Source organism: Populus alba, chromosome 17, assembly GCF_005239225.2.
Source record: "Populus alba chromosome 17, ASM523922v2, whole genome shotgun sequence".
In the NCBI taxonomy this organism is placed as follows: domain Eukaryota; kingdom Viridiplantae; phylum Streptophyta; class Magnoliopsida; order Malpighiales; family Salicaceae; genus Populus; species Populus alba.
Window position 1 is genome coordinate 18,653,971 of NC_133300.1, and position 19,982 is coordinate 18,673,952.

The following is a 19,982-nucleotide window of genomic DNA, read 5'->3' on the forward strand; positions in this document are numbered from 1 at the left end:
TTATGGTGAATGTGCAGTTGGGCCAAGAGGAAATATGAAAGATCTCTTCCAATGTGCCCAGACCACCTGGTAAGGCAATGAAGGCATCAGCATGGTTAAACATGCATTCAGTCGATCAGACATTGTGGGGACTTGTAATTCCTCTCCAATTGTTTTTCCAATGATGTCCCCTTGTGCTAAAGCTTTGGGGCAACCCCCAAAACTTGACTACCTCCTAAAGATGCAGCTATTGACACTCCCCCCATTAACCCAAGGTTGCCTCCTCCATACACTAAATGAATCTTTCGCTCAGCTAGTACTTGACCAAGATGATTTGCTGATTCTAAAAACTCTTTTTCTTTCCCAGGACTGGATCCACCAAAAACACAAATTTTGTTTATGTGATTACTTGAGGAACCTGCCATTTCTACACACGTCTGTATTTGATGAATGTATGGGTTGAGTAGAAATGAAGGGAAGGAAGAGAAGAATTTATAGATGAGAAATTGAAAATGCAATCATACCACCTATATGTAGGCCAGCTGTAGTCTCTCTCTCTCACACACACACACACACACCACTCTCTCTCTCTCTCTCTCTTTATTAATTATTTATTTTGAAAAGCATATGTATGTACAAGGTAGTTGTGATTATGGCTCACATCTTCCCTTGGTTTTTACGTCCAAGAACGGCTTAAACGCCCCTCTATGGGTCGGGGATAGGCTTCCCATCCAGTTTTCTTATAAACTGGCAAACAGGGTCTTTTTTAGTCAGATTCCCAAGACTAAGTCGAGCATGTTCTTTTATGGAATTGGGGCCATAAATCATAAATTGCACGATGCACATCTCCACTAGGGTGCGTCTCAAGAGTCAATAGAAGATTATCTAAAGACCCCTTACTCAGGCCATCCTTAATGAATTGTATTTTATCTTCACGGTTTACAGATACCATTCCTAAAGAACGACATGTCGCATTACAAGTCCATCTGGCACACATCGGTGACAGACTTTCAGTCGTTTTGCACGACGTTTCTTCGCAAAAGTGCTTTTACCTGTTCCAGGCATGTATGAAATGAAAGAATTGGAGGACTCACCTGATAATCGGACCTTTGCTTCAATCATCCAGCGAATATCTTCAGGAATTCCATGGTTCATTAACAACCTCAATCTTGCACATCTAGCACGGTAAATTTTTGTAATCGCATTCTGAGGCAGAGCGGGAAAATACTTTTCAATTTTTCAAGAGTGGTGTCCATTTTCAACTGAGAATTGGGGGAGAGATTCAAAGAAAGAAGAAAGAGCAGAGAATTGCACAATTATATACACAGATATCAGTTATCATGGGAAACTGAAAGAACCGACTTAAAAGTCACGGAGTACCGTTATCCGCCATTTGACCGGGGTGAGAGAAACTAGCAAAACAAAAGATATACCAAAACAAACACAAAACAATATGAGAAAAAGAATCAATCTTTATATACAGGATCACTCAATTCAATAGAGTCATTTTCAACTGAAAAATTGTCAAAATAAACTTTCAACCGATGCCCATTTTACCTTGAAAACATTGCCATTCTTTGGATTTTCGATATCACAGGCCCCATATGGATACACATATTTCACAATAAAAGGACCACTCCATCTTGATCTTAGTTTTCCAGGAAATAAATGGAGTCGAGAATTATAAAGCAAGACTTTTTGACCAACATTGAATGTTTTTTCTCAGTATTTTCTTGTCATGAAACTCTTTGATTCTTGCTTTATGAATTCTTGAATTGTCATATGCATCATTTCTTATTTCCTCAAGCTCATTTATTTGCAATTTTCGCAGCTGACTAGCATCATCAATGTTTGAATTGAAAGCTTTGATAGCCCAATAAGCTTTATGTTCAATTTCCACAGGCAAGTGACAAGGTTTTCCATAGACTAGTCTATAAGGTGACATACCTAATGATGTTTTATATGCAGTTCGATAAGCCCAAAGTGCATCATTAAGTCTTAAAGACCAGTCTTTCCGATTAGGGTTCACCGTTTTCTCCAAGATTTGTTTGATCTCCCTATTAGCAAGTTCTACCTGTCCACTCGTCTGAGGGTGATAAGGGTGGCAACTTTGTGTGTGATTCCATATTTCTTCATTAAAGATTCAAATGGCTTGTTGCAGAAATGTGTTCCACCATCACTTATCATGGCTCGAGGGATTCCGAATCGACTTAAAATGTTTTCTTTCAAAAATTTTATCACTGTTTTGTGATCATTGGTTCTACTTGGAATTGCCTCTATCCATTTTGAAACATAATCTACTGCGACCAATATATACAAGAAACCAAATGATGGAGGAAATGGACCCATAAAATCTATACCCCAACAATCAAAGATCTCAATGACAAGAATAAGATTTAAAGGCATCATGTGACGTTTTGAAATAGATCCCAACTTTTGACAATTTTCACAAGTCTTGCAGAATGCATGTGAGTCTTTGAACATGGTGGGCCAGTAAAATCCACTTTGTAAGATTTTTGCAGTTGTCTTTCTTGATGAGAAATGACCCCCACATGCCTCAGAATGACAAAATTTAATGACACTACTTACCTCATTGTCAGGAATGCATCTTCGAAATATTTGATCAGGACAATATTTGAATAAATAAGGATCATCCCAATAAAAGTTCTTCACTTCTTTCAAGAACTTTCTTTTGTCTTGGGTACTCCAATGAGCTGGCAATTGTCCTGAAACAAGAAAATTAACAATATTAGCAAACCAAGGCATCATAGAGACAGAAAATAAAGATTCATCAGGAAAGTAGTCATCGATTGGTGTGATGTCAAATCTCGAATCGGTTGTCAATCTTGACAAATGATCTGCGACAACATTTTCGGTGCCTTTCTTGTCTTTGATTGTGATATCAAATTCTTGAAGTAACAAAATCCACCGCACCAATCTAGCCTTAGAATCTTTCTTAGAGAGAAGATATTTCAATGCTGCATGATCACTAAAAACAACAACAGGTGAGCCAACAAGATAAGATCTGAACTTGTCACATGCAAATACTACTGCAAGTAATTCTTTTTCAGTGGTAGTGTAATTCATTTGAGCACTATTTAAAGTTTTACTTGCATAGTAAATCACATAAGGTTTCTTATCTTTTCTTTGTCCCAAGACAGCACCCACGGCATAATCACTAGCGTCACACATTATTTCAAATGGTAATGACCAATCAGGAGGTTGAATGACAGGAGCAGAAGTAAGCAAACTTTTAAGTTTAACAAAGGCTTTTTCACATTGTTCAGTCCATTCAAAAACAGTTTCCTTTGATAGAAGGTTACACAATGGTTTAGATATTACACTAAAATCTTTGATGAACCTTCTGTAAAACCAGCATGTCCTAAGAATGATCTAACATCTTTAACAGATTTTGGTGTTGGTAAGTTGGCAATTAGCTCGATTTTAGATTTGTCAACCTCAATTCCTTTTGATGAAACAATGTGACCAAGTACAATGCCATTTGTTACCATAAAGTGACATTTTTCCCAATTCAGTACAAGATTCTTCTCTTCACACCTGTTCAAAACCTTTTCCAAGTTAGTTAAACAATCATCAAATGAATCACCAAAAACAGAAAAATCATCCATAAAAATCTCAAGAAAACGTTCAACCATATCACTGAATATGCTAAGCATGCATCTTTGAAACGTGGCTGGTGCATTACATAACCCAAAAGGCATTCTTCGATATGCAAAAGTACCAAATGGACATGTGAAAGTAGTCTTCTCTTGGTCTTCCAATGCAATTTCAATTTGATTGTAACCTGAATAGCCATCTAGGAAACAATAAAATTCATGACCTGCAACTCTTTCTAGGATTTGATCCATGAAAGGTAAAGGAAAATGATCTTTTCTAGTCATTAAATTAAGTTTCCTATAGTCAATGCACATGCGCCAACCAGTAATAGTCCGAGTTGGAATTAACTCATTTTTCTCATTTGTTATCACAGTGACTCCAGACTTTTTGGGTACAACTTGGGTAGGACTTACCCATTTGCTGTCAGAAATAGGATAAATGATTCCATTATCTAGAAGCTTAATGACTTCATTTTTCACTACTTCTTTCATATTAGGATTAAGTCTTCGTTGCATTTCTCTAGATGGTTTAACATTTTCCTCCAAATAAATCCTGTGTGTGCAAATCAAAGGACTAATTCCTTTTATGTCAGCTATGGTCCATCCTAATGCATTTTTGTGTATTTTCAGAGTTTGTAATAACTTACCTTCTTGATGTGCATTAAGTTTGGAAGAGATTATTACCGGAAAAGTTTCATTTTCTCCCAAAAATGAGTATTTGAGATTGACTGGTAACGGCTTCAAATCAAGTTTTGGTGGTTGAACACTTGAAGGTATAGACTCAATTGATCGTAGTGGCAATTCTTCATTTTGTGGTCTCCAATTACATGCCTTTGCTTCTTCATGAAAATAAACCATTTGCAACTCGTCAGGTTCATCAATCTCAGTTTCACTAGAAATGGTTTGAAATTGATCATGAACTAATTTTTCAATAAAGTCCACTTCCTGTAAATCATTATCATCTCCAGGTTGCTTGCAAATGTTGAAAATATTCATCTCCAATGTCATGTTTCCAAATGATAGTTTCATCAGTCCATTCCTACAATTAATCAATGCATTAGAAGTTGCAAGAAATGGACGTCCTAAAATAACAGGAATTGAATTACATGCTTCAACAGGTTGTGTATCCAAGACAATAAAATCTACAGGGTAAATGAATTTATCAACTTGTACTAACACATCCTCAACTATTCCTCTAGGCACTTTTACAGATCTATCAGCAAGTAAAAGAGTTACAGAAGTTGGTTTTAACTCGCCTAGATTGAGACTTTGAAAAACCGAATATGGAAGTAAATTCACACTAGCTCCAAGATCAAGTAAAGCTCTTTCAATTTTATGTTCTCCAATAAAGCAAGAAATTGTAGGACAACCAGGGTCTTTATATTTCAAAGCATTATTGTTCTGAAGAATAGCACTTACTTGTTCGGCTAAAAAGGCTTTCTTTTTCACATTCAGTTTTCTCTTCACAGTGCATAGATCTTTCAAAAATTTAGCATAGGAAGGTACCTGTTTAATAGCATCCAACAAAGGTATATTGATCCTTACCTGTTTGAAAATTTCAAGGATTTCAGAATTGTGATTGACTTTCCTTTGTTTGGTCATGGCATGAGGAAATGGAAGTGCTGGTGGAGAATCAGTATTTTCTTCACAATGTTCAAATTCAACCCCTTCCTTACCCTCAAAGATTGACTCATCATCTTTCTCACAAGGTTCAAGAATGGGTTTTTCAATAACCTTACCACTGCGAAGAGTGATAACTGATTTGACTTGATCCATGTGTTGGCTTTCGGAACTACTTGCATTTGCATTGTATTGCCCCTTTGGATTTTGCTGTGGTTGAGATGGAAACTTACCTTTCTCTTGAAAACTGAGAGCAGATGTGAATTTTGCAAGAGCATCTTTAAAATTTGTCATGCTTTGAGTAAGTTGAGTGTTGATTGTCTCTTGCTTTTCAATGAATGCATGCAATGTTTCCTCAAGATTTCTTCTAGGAGGTGGAGCATAAGGAGGTGCATATCCATGAGAATTTTGGAAATTATGGTGTGCTTGAAACGGTGGCTGTGTAGTTTGTGCATTATTGTTATCACTCTTCCAATTAAAATTTGGGTGATTTCTCCAACCAGGATTGTATGTTTGCGAGTATGGGTTATGATTGGGCCTTTGGAAACTGTTTAAAGCATGGGCTTGTTCATAGAGGCATTCCTTGAAAGAAGGCAAAGTTGGACATTCATTGGTTGTATGTTCATTTGTTTCACAGATTTGACACACAATGTCTTGAACAGATTTTAATTGACCACTCTTTTTCAATTCTAGTGCCTCGACTTTTCTAGCTAAAGATGTAAACTTGGCTTGGAGGTCATGATCTTCCCTAAGGTTATACATACCTCCACTAGATGTATGAGGTTGGGTTTTACTTGGTGCCTCATAAGTGCCTTTAGTGTCCCAATTTTGCGCATTTTCAGCTAGCAAGTCTAAGTACTCCATTGCTTCATTAGGGTCTTTATCTTCAAAAGTTCCATTGCACATCAATTCAACCATTTGCCTATCTTTAGGTGTTAATCCTTCATACAATTGTGAAACCAATCTCCATGTTTCAAAACCATGATGAGGGCAAGTATTAAGCAAGTCTCGATACCTATCCCAACATTGGTAAAATGTTTCACTTGGTTTTTGAGTGAAAGTGGTGATTTGTCTTTTGAAAGAGTTGGTTCTGTGAGATGGAAAAAACTTCTTTAAAAATTGTTGTTGCATTTCATCCCAAGCACGAATGGATCCTGACCTAAGATTTTGTAGCCATGTTTTAGCTTTATCTTTTAATGAAAAAGGAAAAAGCTTTAATCGAATGGTGTTCATGCTACAATTTAAGTTATTATAGGTGTTACAAACTTCTTCAAATTCTCTCAAATGCAAGTATGGATTTTCTAGATCTAAGCCATGAAAAGAAGGTAAAAGTTGAATAATGCCTGGCTTAAAATTAAAATGGGATGCATCAGGAGGGAAAACTATGCATGAGGGTGCACTTGTTCTTGTAGGATTCATGTGGTCTCTAAGTGTCCTAACACGGTTATTCTCATTATTCTCATTATTCTCATTATGAAGTGACTAGTTATCTTCTTCGGCCATATTTTCTGAAAATGATGAGGATATCCTAGAAAGTCTACCACTTAATGTACGTGACCAAACACTCATGCACGTGTAGAAAGAGAATAAAAGGAAGAAGAAAACAAAAGAAAAAGAAACAAAAAGGAAAAGAAAAGAAAAGAAGAAAAAAAAAAGAAACAAAGTTAGATACAAGAAAAGTGAAAAGAGAAAACAAAATAAATACTATGATTTGTACAAGAAATTACCTCCCCGGCAACGGCGCCAAAAACTTGACACGACGAAAATATTGATGTCTTCTCCCAAGTGCAGGAGTGTCGAAGTAATAAATAACCCGGCAAGACCGGGGTCGAACCACAGAGAGGTTAATTGTACAAATTATAAATAACAATACTAAAACAACAACAACAACAATTATAATAATACAAAATAAAATAAACAAGAGGCGGTAATACCGGCCAAGTACTTCAGACAATAATAACAAGAATTTACAATAATAATAACAACAATAATAATAATACAAAATAAAATAAACAAGAGGCGGTAATACCGGCCAAGTACTTCAGACAATAAATAATCAGTACGTGGCGTTGTTATACCTGAGAATGATCTAAAGATCGGGTCACAGGTTTCCAGCCTATATACTGAATTTATGAAAAGATGAAAAAGATATATTATATAATATAAACAGAATGTAAATAATAACAATAATAATAGTAATAACAATAACAATAACAATAACAAATAACAACAACAACAACAATAATAATAATAATAATAAAAAAGAGGAGGAAGAAATTAATGAGAACTTTGAGATGGAAGATTAATGTAAGGATTAAACAATAATAAAAACAAATGTCAAGGTTAGAGGATCCACCAATGGTATTTCAAACAAGTATAATATAAACTCTTATTACTCAATTTGGAAACCACACACGAGGGAGGTTCCAATCAGATGATTTGTCATTAATAGCTCATTATAAATTATTAACATGATCATATTAATTATCTCATTTACATAACACCAAACTTTTAAATATTATCAGGAATTCATGATGTTAATTGATGTTAACAACAAATCAAGTACCTTTCATAGCCCTAGGTGTAGGTAATACCATACGGTTGGGTTATGAGAGTGCCAAGCATTTGTTGTACGAAGTATTATACAACACAAATTTAGATTAACCATTTAACAAGCAAGGTATTAAGAATTAGTAAGATAAAAAGATAAGACATGTTAATATTAAACATTAAGGTCCATATTGAGTTTACACCATACTTGTTCTTACACCATTAGTGTAACCTTTTCACCTTGACATAATAAACTTAGCCAAACATAATGAAGAAAAGAAACATAAATAAACAAAATAAAAACATAAATAAAATACAAGTTAACTAAGGAAAGGAAAGGAAATGAAAAGCATAAACAAGAAATTAATGAAAGCAAAACTTAAGAATTACAAAAAACATAAAGAGAGAAATAAAGAGCATGAACTTGATCTGAACAACCAAGCCCCTAAATACATGGCAAATGCCTCCTTTTATAGGCCAAAATTCGGAATTATTGCTTTGATGACTTCATTGTTGAGTGGGTGGCTAACTTTTGACTTAGTGAAAATCCTTATCATCTTGTCTAAATAAAACGAAAATGCTAGCATCAGAACTGGGTCCAGATGTCCAAATTAAAGTTCTAGGAAATTCTCTTAGCTTTCCAGGAAAAAAAAGATGAGGTCATTTAGACTTCTAGAACTCAAGATATGGGCTGAACACTGAACAGTGTTGGGCTGCAGGACAGATTCGGACTTCTCCGTTGTTGCTATAATTTGGACTTGAAAAAGGCCTTCTTAGATCTTGATGTCCAAATGAAAGTTGTAGGCCTATGTCTTATCAAATCTCTGTAAAAATTTCAGATTATTTGAATATCTAGAACTCGAGATATGACCCAATTACCGAACAGTGTTCCAGTTTGGACTGCACCAACGTCTCTTTTCTAAGCTTCACCCTTCTTTATCTTCAAAATTTCAGTAGTTGAATTCATCAATCAATCCTTTGATTTATGTGATATGCCTGCATTTAAGATGAACATTTACCATATATTAGGGTAATTTATAATATTAGACTTGTTATTATAAAACATGCTTTAGTTAAGGAGTTATTGATACTTTAAGTGCAAAATGATGATATAAACCCTTGATAAACATGCACTTTTAAGTACTAATCATTGGGTGTATAAGATTAAGACTAATTCTGATGGGTCTATTGAGCGATATAAAGCTAGGTTGGTTGCCAAAGGATACTCTCAACAGTATGGTATGGACTATGAGGAGACATTTGCTCCGGTTGCAAAAATGACTACTATTCGTACTCTTATTGCTGTAGCTTTGATTCGTCAATGGCATATTTCTCAACTTGATGTTAAAAATGCCTTCTTGAATGGAAATCTTCAAGAAGAAGTTTATATGGCACCCCCTTCTGGTATTTCACATGACTCTGGATATGTTTGTAAGCTTAAGAAAGCATTATATGGTCTCAAACAAGCATCCCGTGCTTGGTTTGAGAAATTCTCTATTGTGATCTCGTCACTTGGCTTTGTTTCTAGCAGTCATGATTCTGCTCTTTTTATTAAGTGCACTGATGCAGGTCGTATCATTCTGTCTTTATATGTTGATGACATGATTATTACTGGTGATGACATTGATGGTATTTCAGTTTTGAAGACAGAATTGGCTAGACGATTTGAGATGAAGGATTGGGGTTATCTTAGATATTTCTTGGGTATTGAGGTAGCATACTCACCTAGAGGTTACCTTCTTTCTCAGTCGAAATATGTTGCAGATATTCTTGAGCGGGCTAGACTTACTGATAACAAGACTGTGGATACTCCTATTGAGGTTAACGCAAGGTACTCTTCTTCTGATGGTTTACCTTTGATAGATCCTACTTTATACCGCACTATTGTTGGGAGTTTGGTATATCTCACCATTACTCGTCCAGATATTGCATATGCTGTTCATGTTGTTAGTCAGTTTGTTGCTTCTCCTACTACTGTTCACTGGGCAGCTGTTCTTCGTATTTTGCAATATCTTCGGGGTACAGTTTTTCAAAGTCTTTTACTTTCATCCACCTCTTCCTTGGAGTTGCGTGCATACTCTGATGCTGATCATGGTAGTGATCCCACAGATCGCAAGTCTGTTACCGGGTTTTGTATCTTTTTAGGTGATTCTCTTATTTCTTGGAAGAGCAAGAAACAATCTATTGTTTCTCAATCATTCACCGAAGCAGAATATCGTGCCATGACATCTACTACCAAAGAGATTATTTGGTTACGTTGGTTACTTGCTGATATGAGAGTTTCCTTTTCCCATCCTACTCCTATATATTGTGACAACCAGAGTTCTATTCAGATTGCTCACAACTTGGTTTTTCATGAGCGGACTAAGCACATTGAAATCGATTATCATCTTACTCGTCATCATCTCAAGCATGGAACCATTACTTTGCCTTTTGTTCCTTCTTCATTGCAGATTGCAGATTTCTTTACCAAGGCACATTCCATATCTCGTTTTTATTTTCTAGTTGGCAAACTCTCGATGCTTGTAGCTGCCGCATCGTGAGTTTGAGGGGAGATGTTACATAATATTTATGTTGTCTTATTTATTAAGGGTAGAATAGTACTTTCAGTTTAACCTATATATACTTTATTTGTATTTAGGTTAAGACCATGCATTCATAATAAACAGATTATTCAGAACTCTAGCCTCCGTTTTGTATTTGATCTCAATTAGTTTAACACCACTGACCTTTTTCTCTTTGGCTTGGAAACGAATCTCTTTTACACGCATAATCATAAGCTTAGGCCATTGGAAACTTGAATTCAAATTAATTATAACAAAAGAAAAAACTCGTTTTTTTGTTTTTTCCGATTCCAAGTTTACACTTCGAAACTATGGGAAAAAAATCCATTTATTAGATTCTGAAAATTCATAAAACTGATTGAAAAATAATATTTATAAAGTTGTTAAATTGACATGTCTATTTAGAAAAAATAAATCAAATTAAACTAACTAGGATAAGCTTGGCAGCGTAACCCATAGTCACCAAATTATAATTACATCAATTAGTCAAGGGCAAAAGCTCATTTAAGTTTCGTCAGTGTATATAATTAATTTATCAAGAAAATATAATTAATTTATCGAATAAATGTCTCAAGTACCAATCTTATCAATTTGGGTTCGCATTGTATATCTTTACTTAATTTATATTCAAATAATTAGAGAAAACATTAAACAATACATATGCTTTTCTTAATTTAAGATGCCAAAATACTAGCTTTCCCTCCATCTGAATATTAGAGAATAATATAAATAATATTTTGAGATATTATCTAATAATTTAAAATTTTTGATTGAATTAATTTTTTAATATAATATTAGAGCTTGATGACTAAACAATCATGATTTCAATTTCATCATCTTTAATTCTTTCTTCTAATTAATAACACAACGTAATGCATGTCTTTGTAAGTTTAAATCTAAAATGTTTTCACTTGAAATAGTGTGTTAGAAAATAATATAAATCATATCCTGCAGTCTCAACTAATAGTTTAAACTTTTTAATTGAAATGATTTTTTTGTTATATTTTTGTGTCTAAGACAAGAGATGGAAATAGAAGAAGAAAGATAACATTTCTTTTTATATTCAAAATTGTCCTAAGAACATATCTATTAACACTTTTATTTGTTAATAAACACATGATTTTAGCACATGCACCCTTCAAAACTATCCTAAGAATATATTTATTAACACTATTATCCGTTAATAAACACATGATTTTAACATATGAACCTTTTTTAAGGCCGTTCGTGTCCTGTTTTAGATTGCAGGAAGGTATATATTAAAAGCTAATATATCTCGGAATAATCCTTCAATATTATCGTGGATTATTGCACTGAAACGTTTCCTTTTGAAAATTATACATCGATAACTTTGCCTCGATGACTTTTTCCATCCATGAAGTTGTCTCTTCTCTTGTTGCTAACTTCTGCAAAATCCCACTTAATGTAATTGATTACTTCTCGTGTCATAACTCCTCACTTCCTAAAAAACCTACAATTCTCACTGATTGCCATCCTTCAATTTAATTTTATCCTTTGACCCAATTTGTAATTAAGTTGTCCAACTTGAATCGTGTCAGCTAAGAAATGTGTAGCGATAAGTACAGAAAAACTTGGATCCATTCAAAATTGTTCCCCATCCAAGAAACTTCAAAATGGTCAAATATTTTGGTAAGTAAATTCTTAGGAATTTTTAAAAAACTCAAAGAAAAAAATCATGAAGGACAGAAGTCTATAAATACCTCCACATCTCCTTTGAGAGATTGCAAGGTTTTAACACTTGAATACATTTGAGTACAAGCTATCTCTCAAGCTCTCCGAAAGTTTAAGCTAAACCCTCTCAACTCTATCTTCTACTTCTAGGACTCTCTACATTTTAGCATTTGTTTATCATATGGCGAACATGCAAACTCCATCATCACCTCCTCAACCTCCAACACATGTAAACCAAATCACCATTCTTAGCATCGATGGAGGTGGAATAAGAGGAATTATACCAGGAACTATCCTTGCCTTTCTAGAGTCTGAGCTTCAGGTAGACAAGAAAATCGTGCTCTTTCAGCACGTATACTAATGCATGTCAAGTAGGCATGCAAGATATTGCTTTCTTTTTCATCATCATATATACTAAAACAAAAAAATAAATTAAGTTCAATGCCTGAAGTAAGGTTAACACAGTTGAGAAATAATTAGGAGGCTTAACCTAATAGGTTAGCCAACCCTTTCTATATATATGAGTAGGGCAATATACAATAGTAAAGGTGGAGATTACCACATAAGAATATGACTACAATATATTTCCTATATAATTACATTCTATAATACGCCCCCCTCAAGCTGAGGGTGGAGGATCAACCCCGAAGCTTGAATTTAAAAAGTAGTAAATGAAAGCAGCAGGAAGTGGCTTAGTGAAGACATCGGCAAGTTGATCCTGAGAGGAAATAAAACGAATCTGAATCTCCTTCTTCGCAACTCTATCTCGGACAAAAATGATAATCAATCTCAATATGTTTTGTGCGAGCATGAAATATAGGGTTTGCGGACAAATACGTGGCACCAAGGTTGTCACACCAGATAATAGGAGCAGAATGAGTCGGAATCTGAAGATCCGTTAACAAGTACTGAAGCCAGATAACTTCAGCCGTGCCATCGGCTAAGGCTTTGTACTCAGCTTCCGTCGAAGAACGAGCAACAGTGCGTTGCTTACTCGATTTCCATGAAATTGGCGTCTGACCAAAGAACACAAGATAACCACCTGTAGACTTTCTATCCTCAATACTACCTGCCCAATCTGCATCTGTAAAACTGTGTAAAGCAAAGGAAGAGCTGCGAGTAATATGTAAACCATGTGATGCCGTACCACGGAGATAACGCAAGATGCGTTTCACGGCAGCCCAATGGGATTCTGTAGGAGCATGCATAAATTGACAGACCCGGTTAACAGCAAAGCAAATATCCGGGCGTGTGAAAGTGAGATATTGGAGAGCACCAACAAGTTGCCGAAAACGAGTAGCATCAGAAACAATGGATCCGGCATAATGGTGGCTTTGGATGCCGAAATAGGAGTATCAACTGGTTTACAGGATAACATACCAGCTCGTGTGAGGATATCAAGTGTATATTTATGTTGACAAAGCATAAGTCCCAGACTAGTACACTGCACTTCAATACCCAAGAAATAATGAACATCACCCAAATCCCGAAGTTTAAATTCAGAGCTCAGTAGCTGAATGAGTCGTTGTAGCAGAGTTCCATTATTACCCGTAAGCAGAATATCATCAACATAAACCAAAAGATAACAAATGTCACTTACCAACCGAGAAGATAAACAATGAGGTATCCACTTTAGAAGCACGGAAACCAATGGATAATAGAAAATCATTCAGACGAGTGTACCAAGCCCGCGGAGCCTGTTTTAACCCATATAGAGATTTATGCAATCGACATACATGACCTGGGAGTGCAGAATCAACAAAACCTGGAGGTTGTTTCATGTAAACCTCTTCATCAAGGACTCCATTTAGAAATGCATTATGAATGTCAAGCTGATGAATTTTCCAACCACTCGAAACTGCAATGGAGAACACTAAGCGGACTGTTGCCTGTTTGATAACAGGACTAAAAGTTTCTGAGTAATCAATACCTTCTTGCTGAGTGAAGCCCCTAGCAACCAGGCGCGCCTTATACCTCTCAATGCTACCATCAGATTTGCGTTTAATTTTGTAGACCCATCGGCTACCAACAACATTCATGGACGGATGAAATGGCACTAAAGTCCATGTTTTGTTTGCGCGTAAGGCCTGAATTTCCTCTCGCATAGCATTATGCCACGCCTCATATCTGTTAGCATCAGGAAAAATAAGTGGCTCATGCGAGGGAGGAGAAGATACCCGACTGAAGGAAGCAGCAGAGGTGGCTGCCGTGGTGGTGATCAGCGCTGTCTTGGGCTGTCTCGGACGAAGAACCATGGGGTGTTTAGGAGCAGCGGGACATGGAGTAGCAACACCTGTACCTGGAATGTGCTGAAGAGGATAAAAGGAGAGATCAACACAAAGTTGCAGACCAGGAGGTGAAGCCGGGGAGGTGCGAGGTTGTGCCGTAACTGAATCCTGCAAGTCAGAACCTGTTCCTGCACAATAATCATTGGAAAGACAAGCATGTGGTGATAGTATGGCTGTGTGGGGTGGTGAGGCAGGGTCGGCTAAATCAACGGGCAGGGGAGCAAGCTGGGGGGTTGCGGCAAGGGGCAAAGGTGAGTTGTGTGTTTTGCCGAGTTGGGAAGGAAGAGGCTGAAAACAGGAAGGGGGTTGCAGTGATGGAAGATAGGTAGGTGGAGTGGGAGGAACCGGGGGTGTTGTTACCTGTTCAGACTTTTGAAAAGGAAAGACACATTCATGAAAACAAACATGACGGGAGACATAGACACGACCAGACTCTAAATCAAGACACCGATAACCAAGATGAGACGAGCTATAGCCTAAAAACACACAAGGAGAAGATCGAAAATCTAATTTATGAGCATGATATGGACGTAAAAATGGAAAACAAAGACACCCAAAAGTGCGTAGAAAATTATAATCAGGAGTGCGATGAAACAGACACGCAAAAGGAGATTTATTTTGAAGAACAGGAGTAGGCATGCGATTAATAAGATAGACCGATGATTCCATAGCATAGTTCCAAAAACGCAATGGGGCATTACACTGTCCTAAGAGGGTTAGGCCAGTTTCGACAATATGTCTATGACGACGTTCAACTGTGCATTTTGTTCATGAGTATGAGGACAAATTAATCGATGATGAAATACCAATTGTTTGAAAAAATGTATTTAATTTACGATATTCACCACCCCAATCAGTTTGAACAGATTTAATTTTAAGAGAAAACTGACGCTCAACAAGTGTCTGAAAACGTTGAAACGTGGAAAATACATCAGATTTCGCAACAAGCGGATAATACCAGATATATTTAGTGTGCGCATCAACAAAGATAACAAAATAACGAAAACCATCAGAAGAAAACATTAGAGCAGGACCCCAAACATCACTAAAGATTAATTCAAGTGGGGTAGAAGTTTTGTGACCCGTCGGTCGTAATGACAAACGGGATGACTTGCCTAAAGGACATGCTTGACATTGAGTAAAAGATCGTTTAGACGTACAAATAATTTTATTATCAGAAACTAACAAATTTAGAATGCGAGGAGTTGGATGACCTAAACGACGATGCCACAAGTCGGCAGTCGCGGAAATGCAAGGAGACCAAAAAGCTTGAGGAACTGACGTAGCCGAGGACTCGGAGAGAACATAAAGACCATCATGACTCCGACCGGAAAGAAGAACTTCCTTGGTGACGAGATCCTTCACATAAAACACAGAATCGTGAAATTCAAAATAAACATGATTATCACGACAGAATTTCTGAACAGATAACAACGGTTTGGTAATGTGAGGCACACGAAGAACATTAGTTAATGTAAACAAGCGTTTGGGGGAATATAAAGTAGTATGTCCAACATGGGATATGTCAAGGGCCTTACCATCACCAACATGCAAGAAATCATTACCAAGATAAGGAGCAGAAATCAGTTAGAGTTGCAAGATCAGGCGTCACATGTTGATTCGCGCCGGTGTCGGGAAACCAAGTCGTTGCAGCAGAATCATTCGCAACAGCAAGGTGAGCAGAGGGCTGCTGTGTGCTGCTGCGAAACTGATAGCATTGAAGAGCTGAATGGCCAGGAGTGGAACATAATTGGCAGCGGACATGTCCAGACCACTGCCCCTGATTTGGCCGAAAATCTGCAGCAGAGGTGCGCCTGTTCTGCCACTGATTTTGCCTCCAATCTGCAGCGGAGTGACCTCTGTTTGGGGCCTGAAATCGGTTGGTGTTTGAGCGCCAATTACCTCTAGAACGTCCCCTGTTTCGGCTGTGATTAGTCATGGCATAATAAGCAGAATTCGGAGGTGTTGGCAGCAATGGTGGCTGCTGCGGCAGAGAAGAAGAAGACAGCAGTGATGAAGAGGATGAACCGACAACCATGGAGTGAAAAGAGTTCTTGTGCAGAAACTCATGGGTAAGGAGATGGCTATGAAGATCAGCATACGATAGCGGTTCAGCCTTGGTTATGAGACTAGTTACCAAGTCTTTGAACTCACCGCGAAGTCCACGAAACACATAGAGATTGAAATCTTCAAGGGACATTGGGCGACCAGCAGCAGCCAATTCGTCAAATAACGATTTGGCTTGCTGCATATACATACTAACCGATGCATCACCTTGCCGAAGGTCTTGAAAGGAGCCATGTAGTTGCATGATCCGAGAATTAGATGGAGAGGCAAGTGCCTTCTTAAGCGTGCGCCAAACACAATGTGAAGTAGAACAATCGACGACAAGATGCAGCACATCCACGGAAAGAGAGGAGAGAAGAGCACTCAAAATAAGTTGATCTTGTTGCTTCCAACGAAGAAAAGAGGGGCTGATGGCAGAAGAAGAATCAGCCGAAGCATCAATCATATGAGATGGAGGACACGGCAAGGAGCCGTCAACAAACTGAAAAACACCTTGACCAAGGAGATATGGCTTCATCTGCATTCTCCAATAAAGATAGTTGGTGTTCGTAAGTTTCAACGACACAACATGGTGGGTGTTTGATAGAGGAACCATTGGAGATTGTGTTCCCATAAGAGGCAGAGGAACGGCAGAGCCAGCAGCAGGAAGAGGGCTGGCCGGTGATGATGCATCACCGGTGGAGGGAGAGGTTGGAGCAACGGCGGCAGGAGGAGAGTCCATGGGGGAGAAAATTAGGGCCGGCTGCAAAGAGAGAAAATATTAGGAGGCTCTGATACCAAGTTGAGAAATAATTAGGAGGCTTAACCTAATAGGTTAGCCAACCCTTTCTATATATATGAGTAGGGCAATATACAATAGTAAAGGTGGAGATTACCACATAAGAATATGACTACAATATTTCCTATATAATTACATTCTATAATAAACACTTACTAGTTTTACATGCATCTGTGTATATATGTAGAAATGTAATGTTAGTTTATTTTTCACGCACTAAAAGTTTTATCTCCTGTATGTATCATTGAGTAGTTTCTTTTTGTTCAAATTTACAGAAGCTGGATGGTGCAGATGCAAGGCTTGCAGACTACTTTGATGTGATTTCAGGGACTAGCACTGGCGGCCTCGTGACGGCTATGCTAGCTGCACCGAATAAGCAAAACCGCCCTTTGTTTGCTGCTAAAGACATCAATGACTTCTACCTTGAGAACTGCCCTAAAATATTTCCTCAAGACAGGTGATGATTAATTCTGACGGTGAATTATTGCATTACAACTGATTTTTATCCATGAAGATACTAATTTAACTATCGTGTGCTAATAGCTCTCCGTTTGCCTCTGCTGCAAATCTTGTCAAGACATTGAGAGGGCCAAAATATGATGGGAAATTCTTGCATAGCATTGTCAAGGAAAAGTTGGGACATACAGAGTTGCACCAGACATTGACAAATATTGTGATCCCAACTTTTGACATCAAGCGCCTCCAGCCAACTATCTTTTCTAGCTATAACGTGAAGAATAACCCATCAACGGATGCCCTTTTGTCCGATATCTGCATTGGAACTTCAGCTGCTCCAACTTATCTCCCTGCCTATTATTTTGAAACCAAAGATCCATCAGGCAAAGTTAGAGAATTCAATCTTATTGATGGTGGTGTGGCAGCAAACAATCCAGTATGTTTATGATTTATCAATCTTCAAACGCATCTTGAGCTTGTATAACTAAAGAATCTTATATCATTCATTTCTTTTTGGAATTTGATCAGACTTTAGTTGCCATCAGTGAAGTTTCAAAAGCAATCAATCGGGAGGGACCTGACTCCTACCGCATGAACCCAATGGAATATGGCCGCTTTCTAGTCCTGTCCCTGGGCACTGGTACAGCAAAATCAGAAGAAAAGTACGATGCAGAAGAAGCAGCTAAATGGGTATCTTGGGATGGTTGACTAGTGATCATTCTACTCCATTAGTGGATGTTTTCACACAAGCTAGTGCTGACATGGTTGATTTTCATATTTCCACTGTTTTTCAAGCCCTTAACTGTGAAGAAAATTATCTTCGAATTCAGGTGCTTCTTGATCATGTTATCCAATATATATATTTATTCATGAAGCAAAGTGGGGAAATCTAACCTTATAATACTTGTGAAAAATTTAATGCAGGATGACACATTGACTGGAACGCTTTCATCTGTGGATGTTGCCACGAAAGAGAACTTGGAGAATCTTGTGAAAGTGGGCGAGGAATTGTTGAAGAAGCAAGTTTCAAGGGTGAATTTGGCTACTGGTGTCTTTGAACCCATCAATAAGATGACCAATGAAGAGGCTCTCAGAAAGTATAAATGAATGAATAAGACTCCTTGTTTCATCTTGATTATTCTTTTATTTATTTATTTATTAAGTTTTTGTTTTGTTGGTGTAGGTTGGCTAAATTACTCTCGAGGGAAAAGCATCTTCGCGACGCTAAGTCAGCTGTTGGAAATTAAAGCTACCACTCCAAGACATGATTAATAAATAATTTGACTATTCATTTGTTGTTTTATTATTGAAAATTAAATTATTAGACGCAAATAAAATTTGGAAGAAGTAATTTTTTACTTTGTAAGATAGTCTTCGAATAAAGATGCTATGCACATAGCATCCTAGATTTGTAATATTATGTAATTCAATCAGACTTTAAATATTTTATTTTTTCCAGGTAAAGCTGGTTTTTGTTTTATTTTTATTTTGTTCATACTATTTAATAATTACCTAGATTTTCTTAGAAAAAAATAGCAAATTTTCAAATCAACCTTTATATATATCAAAAAAAGCTTCAAAGGTAGAATTAGTGGCCATCATGAACTGCAATCCAGCAAGAAGCTCATGCTCTCCTCCACTCTCGCAACATTGGATTTGCAATGCAAAAATTCAAAAATTCATCAATATTAAAATATTATTATTTTCCATGTCTAATTGTTTACTTTATTGTATTTTTTTTTTATGTGAGGATGTGACAGTTTAAAATAATGTTTTAATATGTCATCCAAGACATTACAAAAATAATTGTATTCAAACTAAAATACTGCTACTTGTTGGAGTGGATTTTGGTTATGTATAATAATACTGCTACTTGTATTATATATTATTAGTTTATCAAAAAACTAAAACTTCTCTTACCCCAAGATTTTGAGGCACTATCTACAAAGGGAGGTTGACGTGATGATTCAAGGGCGTAATTATATATTATTATTTTTTCAGATTATCTTGCCTGTAATTAAATGTGTTTCGGTGCTTGGCCCAATAAGGAAAGTATAAGTTGCCAAGGGATCTTCACAGTTTAAGCCCATCATCTGGTGGAGTGTATTTTCTGGACTTGGAGACTAGAGTGAAAAACACGATAAACTTTGATGGTGTTTTTAAAATTAGCATGAAAAGTTAATATTGATTCTCCTAAAAACTACTTTTCTCTTTGTCCAGTAAAAATACAATGAGTTACTTTCTTCATATCTTTTTAATTACTGATAAATTTGGTGCCAATAAGTATAATATAAAAGTTTAATAGTTTTTTCTTCTTAAAGAAAGTTTCTTTTTAAATGTAAGAGTAATTCCTTTACTTATTTTCAAACTT

General features: G+C 36.7%; 1 pseudogene; it reads left to right on the forward strand.

Annotated features, from left to right (window-relative positions):
• The first annotated feature begins 12,094 nt into the window (after window positions 1-12,094).
• On the forward strand, window positions 12,095-19,055 carry LOC118039393 (patatin-like protein 2; annotated as a pseudogene).
• The last annotated feature ends 927 nt before the right edge of the window (window positions 19,056-19,982 follow it).